The 8,340-nt window shown below is 43.9% G+C and overlaps 1 non-coding gene across 1 annotated transcript; it reads left to right on the top strand.

Moving 5' to 3' along the window:
• Positions 1-7,919: 7,919 nt before the first annotated feature.
• On the top strand, positions 7,920-8,055 carry LOC116100178. The gene has a single exon (XR_004122522.1). It is a non-coding gene; the product is annotated as a small nucleolar RNA SNORA17 (small nucleolar RNA).
• Positions 8,056-8,340: the final 285 nt, after the last annotated feature.

Below are 8,340 nucleotides of genomic sequence, written 5' to 3'. Positions count from 1 at the left end.
AGAGAGAGAGAGAGAGAGAGAGAGAGAGAGAGAGAGAGAGAGAGAGAATAAAAACTTCTACTAAAGGTATGGCAACCAGACATTAGGACAAAGGCAGGCCAGCTGCTGTCTGTCTTGGGCTTTTGCTTTTAAATAGAAGACAATGACCCAGATGTTGGTCCCATAGTGCTATGCCACACAGCTGGAAGACATCCAGACAGCAAACCGAAGCAACAATTGTCTGAGTCTGCAGAACCCGACTTTGATGTGAATAGCTTTCGATGTATAGGAGTGGACCTTCATTTGTGCAGACGTGTAGACTCATCATGTGTCTTGCGTATGTGTTATTACAGAGGGGAGTTCATGAGAAATATACCGATGTATTTCCAAATTCAAACTGCTGCAAATTTACAAGGATGCATGAGAAATATGGTTTTACTGTAGTGTACAGAAGAGAATCCCAAGAGCTTAAAACACTTATTTGTATCAGAGAGCATTTGGTTTATTTAGGTATACTAGAAAATACAGATAAATAAAAAGAGGAAAATTCTACTCCCTGGCGTTAAGCACTGGCATTGACTAGATGCCACAGTTTCTGTTGGCCTGCTCTCTGAGTCTAGGCAGCCTTGGGACTACTAGAATGGAAGAGTAGAAGTGGAGTGTGATTTCTGAGGCTACATACAGAAGGCCTTGGCTTGTTGGAACCCCGACAACTTGGCTCTTGGAGCCCGGAGTTGCCACATAAGCAGTCTGATATTCTGAAGCCACCATGCTCTGAGAAGCCCAAGGTCATTCCAATGCATGCCAAATGCCAGCTGAATCATCAAGGCTCAGGGGCAGCCACTAGAGTGAAGAGACCTTTACATTTTTCCAGGCTCCAGACAGCTGAGTCACACCCTGCACCGCACCTCCTCCTCCCTGCTGGGGCTCCAGACTCCAACATCCAGGAAGAAGTCATGAGTGCTGCATCTTCCAAACCCTGCCCTACAGAACCTGTGTGCATAAGGAAGTGGATGGGACTATTACACCACTAAGCTTTGTTGTTTCTTTGTTTGTTTTTTAGATTAAAAAATGTGAGTGGGACTGGAGAGATGGCTCAGGGGTTAAGAGCACCGAGTGCTCTTCCAGAGGTCCTGAGTTCAATTCCCAGCGACCACGTGGTGGCTCACAACTATCTGTAATGGGATCTGATGCCCTCTTCTGGTGTGTCTGAAGAGAGCAATGGTGTACCCACATACATAAAATGAATAAATCTTTTAAAAAAATGTAGGTGTCTGTGAGTGGTCGCGTGCACATGCATGCAGGTGTCTGTGGCAACCAGGGAAGGGCGTTTGCTCCTCTGGAGCTGGAGAACTGACAGCCGTGCTTCACTGGATGCGGATAATGAGAAAGGAACTCGGGCCCTCAGCAAGAACAGCGAGAACCGTTAACCGTGGACTCGTCTTCTCAGCCCCGATTTGGAGTGGTCCTTTATGTAGTTATAGGTAGCTGGAGGTCCCCCTTCTCACAGACAAGCACTCCTTGTGAGTTCTATCAAGGACTATTGGTGAACACACAATCATATATTTAATGATACATATTTGACACACTCCGTTTCATAAGGAGCTGACTGCTGTGTTTCAGTTCTTGTTCATTTAACAATGTATCCTTACACAGACTAAGTTGTCCATAGAAAACAGAGGACAGTGTCCCTCGGCAGAACATCCCTGTGGTCTGAGTGGGAGGACACCTTATAGGCCGAAGACCCCCGACATCAAATATGTTGGTAAGCTATAAAAATGAGAACAGGTATCTTGAAGATTGTCCTACAGCTGTGCACCTGGAATATATTTATTCTTTTGATACCTGCAGAGATTTTATTATAGGAAAAAACTAGTTCTTCATTCTCCAGTTCTTTAATTTTATAAGCATGTTGTGGCTGCGCTCGCAGCATTTGTAATTTTGGTCACATTGGCTAGTTGCCCTCATTGGTAGTTATTTGAGGGTTTCCTCCTGATAGAAATGCCTAATGCTTGTCAAACATTTAAAACTGAAACAAATTGGTATGGATTGTGTATCACTGTAGTTTTACCTACTCCTTTGTAATGAGTGAGGTCAAGCACTCAGGGACTGGAGAGGTGTGTGGCTTGGTGTGTGAGGGTGGGTTGATGATGCTAGAGGTCCTGATCAAGTCCTTAGCTCTAATCAAAGGCTCCTTGCCATTACTTCTTTGATAAATTATTTCTCTTCTTTGTCAATTTTCCTATTTATTTATTTATTTATTTATTTATTCCTAGAGTGAAGATAAGAAGCCTTAGCTTCTTAAATAAAAACATCTTAGTCTTCCTTCCTTCCTTCCTCTTTCTTTTAAAAGAATTTTAAATTAATTAATTAAAATTAAAGAATTTTAAATTTGGTGCCATTCAATTTTTCTTTTCTTTCTTTAAGTTTTTTAAGTTCATGCTACTCTGAATGTCAGGTATATTGCAAATGTCACACAACTGTGAGAAACCTGAGGTTTAAACACCACAGGTTAGGATAGCAGGATTTGCTTCTCATGTCATATTGAGAAGATAGGGATGGGAGGCACTAGCCCTGGTTTCGTTGGTCTGACATTTCAGAGCAGATTCAGAGCTTAATTCAATTCTTTGACTTTTCCTTCTGATGCTGGGATGATTTCTAGCCTTTCAGGGGGCATGAGAACTGATGTCTGCTCATGTTTATGGGGAAAGAAACGGGAGGGAAGCGATCCAGCAGGCGTCCACTGATGTTTTATTAATCCAAACCAAGCTACATAGACAGCCTGGCTGCAAAGGATGCTGGGAATATGACCCAGACTGCCACTACGACCCATTTTTTGGGATTAGGCTCCTTGCTACCCTGAAGAGAATTTCATTAAGTAGAAAGATCAGTATAATGGGTAACACAAGAGAGGCCATGTGTCCACAGACTGACCAATGAGAATGGGGTTTCTCCTTTATGCATTTTTAGCACAACTTCCCCCACATTTTCTCTAGTGTTTCTATGGATTATACCTCTATATTTAAATCTTTGATCGAAATATTTTATTTTAAAATTTTTACTATATTTATTTACTTTGTATATATGCATGTGAGTACGTGAATGTGAATGTATGTGCATGTGTGTATGTGCATGTGTGTAGGTCAGAAGACAATTTTCAGGAGTCAGTTCTCTCCTTCTACCTTGTAGGTCCTGGAATCAAACTAAGGTTATAAGGCTTGGTGGCAAATGCCTTTACCTATGGAGCAATTTCACTGGCTTTATTTTATATTTTATTTTATTGTCAGAGTATCAAGCCAGCTTTTTTCCCCTGAGGTAAAAATGCAGTTTAACGGCATCTACTAAGCAATCCAGCCTTTTCTCACTGATTTTAAATTTCCTTTTTGAATTCAAAATTCAAATTTGAATGTACTTTTGATTTTCTAGTCTATTCTGTTGACCTATTTATGAAATAGTAAACTATAATTAGTTAATTTCATGAAACTAGACTGTTTTCATTATTACCTTTTTCATCAGAGTGTCCATGTAGCTTAGACTAGCTTCAAACCCATGACCCTTCTTAGCACCCAGCCTGGCTCTCCTGCATTACTTCTGTCTTTATTTTTCCATCCAACTTGCAAATTATCTGATTGAATTAAGAAACTTCTCTTTATACTTATGATAATGACATACTAGATTAGTTTAGGAACTATAACGTCTAGTGATGTGAAACCTTCTGTTTTGGGAACACGTGTCGTTTTCATCTGTTTAAGATTTATTTTGGGGGAAGGAGGATTGTCCTTCCATGGTGTTTTAGAATTTTGATGCACTTTTTCCTCATGTGTATTTTCTCTTTGTTACTATTCTAAGTGTGATCCTTCCAGCCATTAGAAAGTCTAAGTAGATATTGTTCCTATGCAAAGGCCTTTATTTTTGAATGTTAATTTCTTTAAGTTTTATTTTTAATTGTGTGTCTATGAATGTGTCCGTGCATGTGTTGAGTCCAGGTGCCCCAGAATCCAGAAGAGGGTATTATATTACCCAGAACCAGCATGACGGGTGACAATGGATCCCCTGATGTGGGCTCTAAGACTCAAACTCAGGTCCTCTGGAAGAACAGTGAATATCTTTTTTAAAAAGATTTTCTACTCTTTGTGTGTGTGTGTGTGTGTGTGTATGTACACATGCATGCATGCACACATGTGAATTTCACATCATGCATTCCAGTCTCACTCATCTCCCTATCTCCCCATATCTGCCCTTCACCCTGGCAATGTCCTTACCCTCTCTAGGAAAAAAAGAAAAAAAAGAAAAAGAAAAAAAACCCCACCAAATCTCTACATGAAAGTTGCTGGTGTATCATGGTGTGTGCCAAAATATACCCTTTTGTCCACATATCTCTACTTACAAATGTTCATTGTAGTGGTCTGGTTTGAGGCCTCTGCCTTCTGCTACACTATCCATATCGTAGCCCCAGAGGGATACCTCTTGGATATCCGGTTGTTGCTCTAACTCATGGAGATCTCCTGCAGCTTTGATTCTGCAGGACTGGCCCTTACACATGCTCAGACAATTCACAGATGATGTAGATGCTGAGTGGGCCAACTTAAAGCCCTGGATCTGGGCCTAGGTGGGAGCAGAGTTGGTCAGCCTGCTAGCTCTCCTGTGCCCACACCACCGAAGCCAGCTTTTCCACTTTTCCCAGGTGACAGGTGTGCCCACAAAAGGCAGAACCTGTTCTCCACCCATGCCACCAGGGCCAGCTCTCTAGCCCTGCCCATGTGAGGAGCAGGGCCAGTTTTCCCAAGTGCTGCAGGTGGTGAGGGGAGGGGCCGGCTCTCCAGCTCTCACACCCTGAGGGCCAGCTTTTCTACAATACCAAGCAGAAGGGTGGGGCTAGCTCTCCTGAGTGCTATAGTCCTTGAGGGGTGGGGTCAGTTCTACACAGCCCTCAGACATCAACATGGCCCCAGGCAGCAGCTCATACCACAGCCGTTGGTGGTAACAGGGGCCATGGACATTGTCATAGATCCCCACTGTTGCAGGAGTATGGACCCAAACATAGCCATCTGTGGCAGCATAGGCCAGGAAATCACCATGACCTCAGGGAGCGGCACAGGCTACTCAGGCTGCTTCTCTTTCTCTCCCATCTCTCCACTACACAGTTGCTCATCATAGTGGCGCTCACCTTGCTAGGTGGCAGTGGGAGGGCCTCTCACAGAAAAAACCGCTCTGAGCACTCCCTTGAGTATTAGTAGTTGTTGTTGTTAGTTCTCTTCTCTTCCTCTTGACTCCGAGACAGGCTTTCTCTGTGTAGCCCTGGATGTCCTGGAATTTGCTCTTTAGACCATGCTGGCCTCCAACTCAGAAATCCTTCTGTCTATGCCTCCTGAGTGCTAGGATTAAAGGCATGTGCCACCACTGTCTGGCTGGGTATTAGTTTTTTACTTAGATGTGGCTGGTGTTTTCTGAAATGACCCCGTCATTCTCCAGGTGCTAGCCCTGCACACATCTTCCTGGAAGAGAATTTGTGAGTCAAGAGCTGCACTTTTTTTTTTTTAAATTCTACTTACTTAAAATACGTTTTTTTCTTTTTCTTTTTTTCTTAGATATTTTCTTTATTTACATGTTATATGATTTTTCTTTTCCCAGTTTCCCCTCCCAGGAACAAACAAACAAACAAACAAACAAAAACAATAAGAACAAACCCCTGTTTGCCACCCCCTCCCCATGCTTGCCACCCCATCCTCTCCCACTTATTGGCCCTGGCATTCCCGTACACTGGGGCACAGAACCTTCACAGGACCAAGGACCTCTCCTCCCACTGATGATTGATTTTGCAGTCCTCTACTATACACATGCTGCCAGAACAATCAGTCCTACCATGTATATTCCTTGGTTGGTGGTTTAGTTCCTAGGAGCTCTAAGGGTACTAGTTAGTTCAGATTGTTGTTCGTCCTAGGGGGCTGCAAACCCTTCAGCTCCATTGGTCCTTTCTCTAACTCCTTCATTGGGGACCATGTACTCAGTTCAAAGAGCTGCACTTTCATTCATGTGTTCTTGTTGGCACCTTCAAGATCCAATTCATGGAGACTTCTGTAGAACCTCATTTTAGACTGGGCATTGGGGTACACATGGGGGACAACCAAAACAAACCAAAAAAAAGCTTCCTGGTCTAGAGTTCACAGATAAAAAGAACATAGATGATGATATGTGTGGTGGTGGTGGTGGGGAGCAGGAGGTGAATAGTGCTTTGTTTCTGGGAAAGGTTAATGTAGGCACTGAAGCCCAAGGTCAGCAGATGGCTTCAAGTTTGCACAGTTGGTCTGGTGTGTGCTATTGAAACCTTAGTAACAAAGGGACTAAATCTAGATTGACCTGCCCCTGCTCCAGAATGTGTTCTAGAACTTGAAAAGATGACATGCTTTTTCTTTAAAAAAAAAAATAATAATAATACCAATTTCTACTTCCTGAAGGGAGCTTACAATGGACTTGTTGGGAAGTGAGAAATGATTGAGTGGCAGCGCGCTGGCACAGCTGTCAAGGATGGACCCCAGAGGGTTTAGGGATAAGGATTACAGTAAAGATCCTCCAGTAGCCCCAGCTCTCCAGGGAGTTCGAAGGATGTTACCATGTGGTCTAATTACCTCTCCCAGCAACTCTGGACCACTGCTGTCAGTCCAAAGAAAGCTCCAGTTGAAGCTGTTAAATGCAGCCGTTAGAACAATGAGAGACTTGTTCTAGCATTCCCCAGACACCACATGATGGACAAATTTGGATCTTCTCTGAACTCTCTCTCTCCAGGTGAGGTGACATTGGCTAGGATTCCTCTTGCCTTTTTACTTGAGTCTGCTTCGATTTCCCATCTGTGTGAGAGAAAGTGAACCCTACACTCTTTTATGCCACACTCGACAATACCTGCTTTGTGGATTCAGTTGTCACTCTAGTGCTCATTCCTAGGGAAGGGTGAAAAGCGATAAGCCAGAAACCAGACCCACAGATCTAGGCTTGGCTGCAAACCAATGAGCCCAAAGCAAACAAGCCTTATCAACTTACGTTAGATCAAGTCAATCCCTGAGCTGTGTAATTTTCCCATGTCCTCAGATGCTGGCACATATGGAAAAGGTGAACCTTGGGTGACTGTGTCGAGGCTTGAGAAGGAATCAGTGATAGATTCACATCTTTGAGGATGTTGGTAGTGACATCTGTTAGCTTATTTGTTGTTTTTGTTTTGTTTGTTTGTTTTTCAAGACAGGGTTTCTCTGTGTAGCTTTGGCTGTCCTAGAACTCACTCTGTAGAACTCACGAGGTCTGTCTGCCTCTGTCTCCTGTGTGCTGGTATGAAAGACATGAGCCACCACCACCTGGCTGCTAGACAGCTTCAAGGTCTCTGAAAGAGTTCCAGTTGCTTCTGTTGTAATGACAGAGAGACAGAGAGAGAGAGAGAGAGAGAGAGAGAGAGAGAGAGAGAGAGAGAGAGAGAGAGAGAGAGAGAGAGAGAGAAAGAAAGAGAGGAAGAGGAAAACACCCCAGAAATGGAAGATGGGCAGTGAGCAACACAGGTGGTTTTGATGGGTTGGCACTGTGGTCGCTGTTCAGTTACACCAGGACAATTCCCCACATCCTGGTGAAAGAATCAGAGCTTCTGTGGTGCATAGACCACACATGTGAATCCTGAGTCTCTGTGCCTGAGAAATACTGAGGATATGAGATCTTTCATCATCCAGGAACTCCTACGTCATGGGTCTTAACACTGATTGTAGAAGAGCTCCCTTGGAGACCTCAGTTGCTTCTCACTTTATTAATGGTGGTATCTGTGAAGGAGAAGGGCGTGAAGGGGGCTGAAGATGCGGGAAGGAGAGAAGAGGTTGTAGGAGTAGAAGAACCAGTCACGAAAGGATGGGTAACCTGGGTTGTCTTCACTGGGGATAAAGTCTAGGCCATCAAAAAATAAAAATACACCTGCTCTTAGAAGTGTTCAGGTGTGGCTGCTGTGTCATGTGTGCATCAGAAGGAGGCAGAGAGGAGGAGGAGGAGGCTATGTCTAGGTTCACTGTTCTGACCTGTGAATGTTAGAATGGTTAGTACCCTAACACTCCCTGAAAGAAGTGAGCCTGAGATGACCACCAGTCTGGTGCCACACAGGCTTATGGAGGCAGCCTATGCCCCAAATGACCCCTGCCTAGCACCATAATGCACAAGTGCGGCATAGCACTCCTGAGAAGATCCCACACACTCAGAGACCTTGACCACTAAGAGGAGCAAGTAAGTGGTAGAGAAGTACAAGAGAGAGACAGAAGGATGTGGGCACAATGAAAAGGGGCGGAGCTGGAGATTTAGAGTAGTGAGGAATAGCCTGATGTGACTAGCTGGTGATGCCAC

Source organism: Mastomys coucha, unplaced genomic scaffold (genome assembly GCF_008632895.1).
Source record: "Mastomys coucha isolate ucsf_1 unplaced genomic scaffold, UCSF_Mcou_1 pScaffold20, whole genome shotgun sequence".
Classification (NCBI taxonomy): Eukaryota; Metazoa; Chordata; class Mammalia; order Rodentia; family Muridae; genus Mastomys; species Mastomys coucha.
The sequence above is the reverse complement of the archived record's forward strand: the minus strand, read 5'-3'. Positions and strand labels throughout refer to the sequence as shown.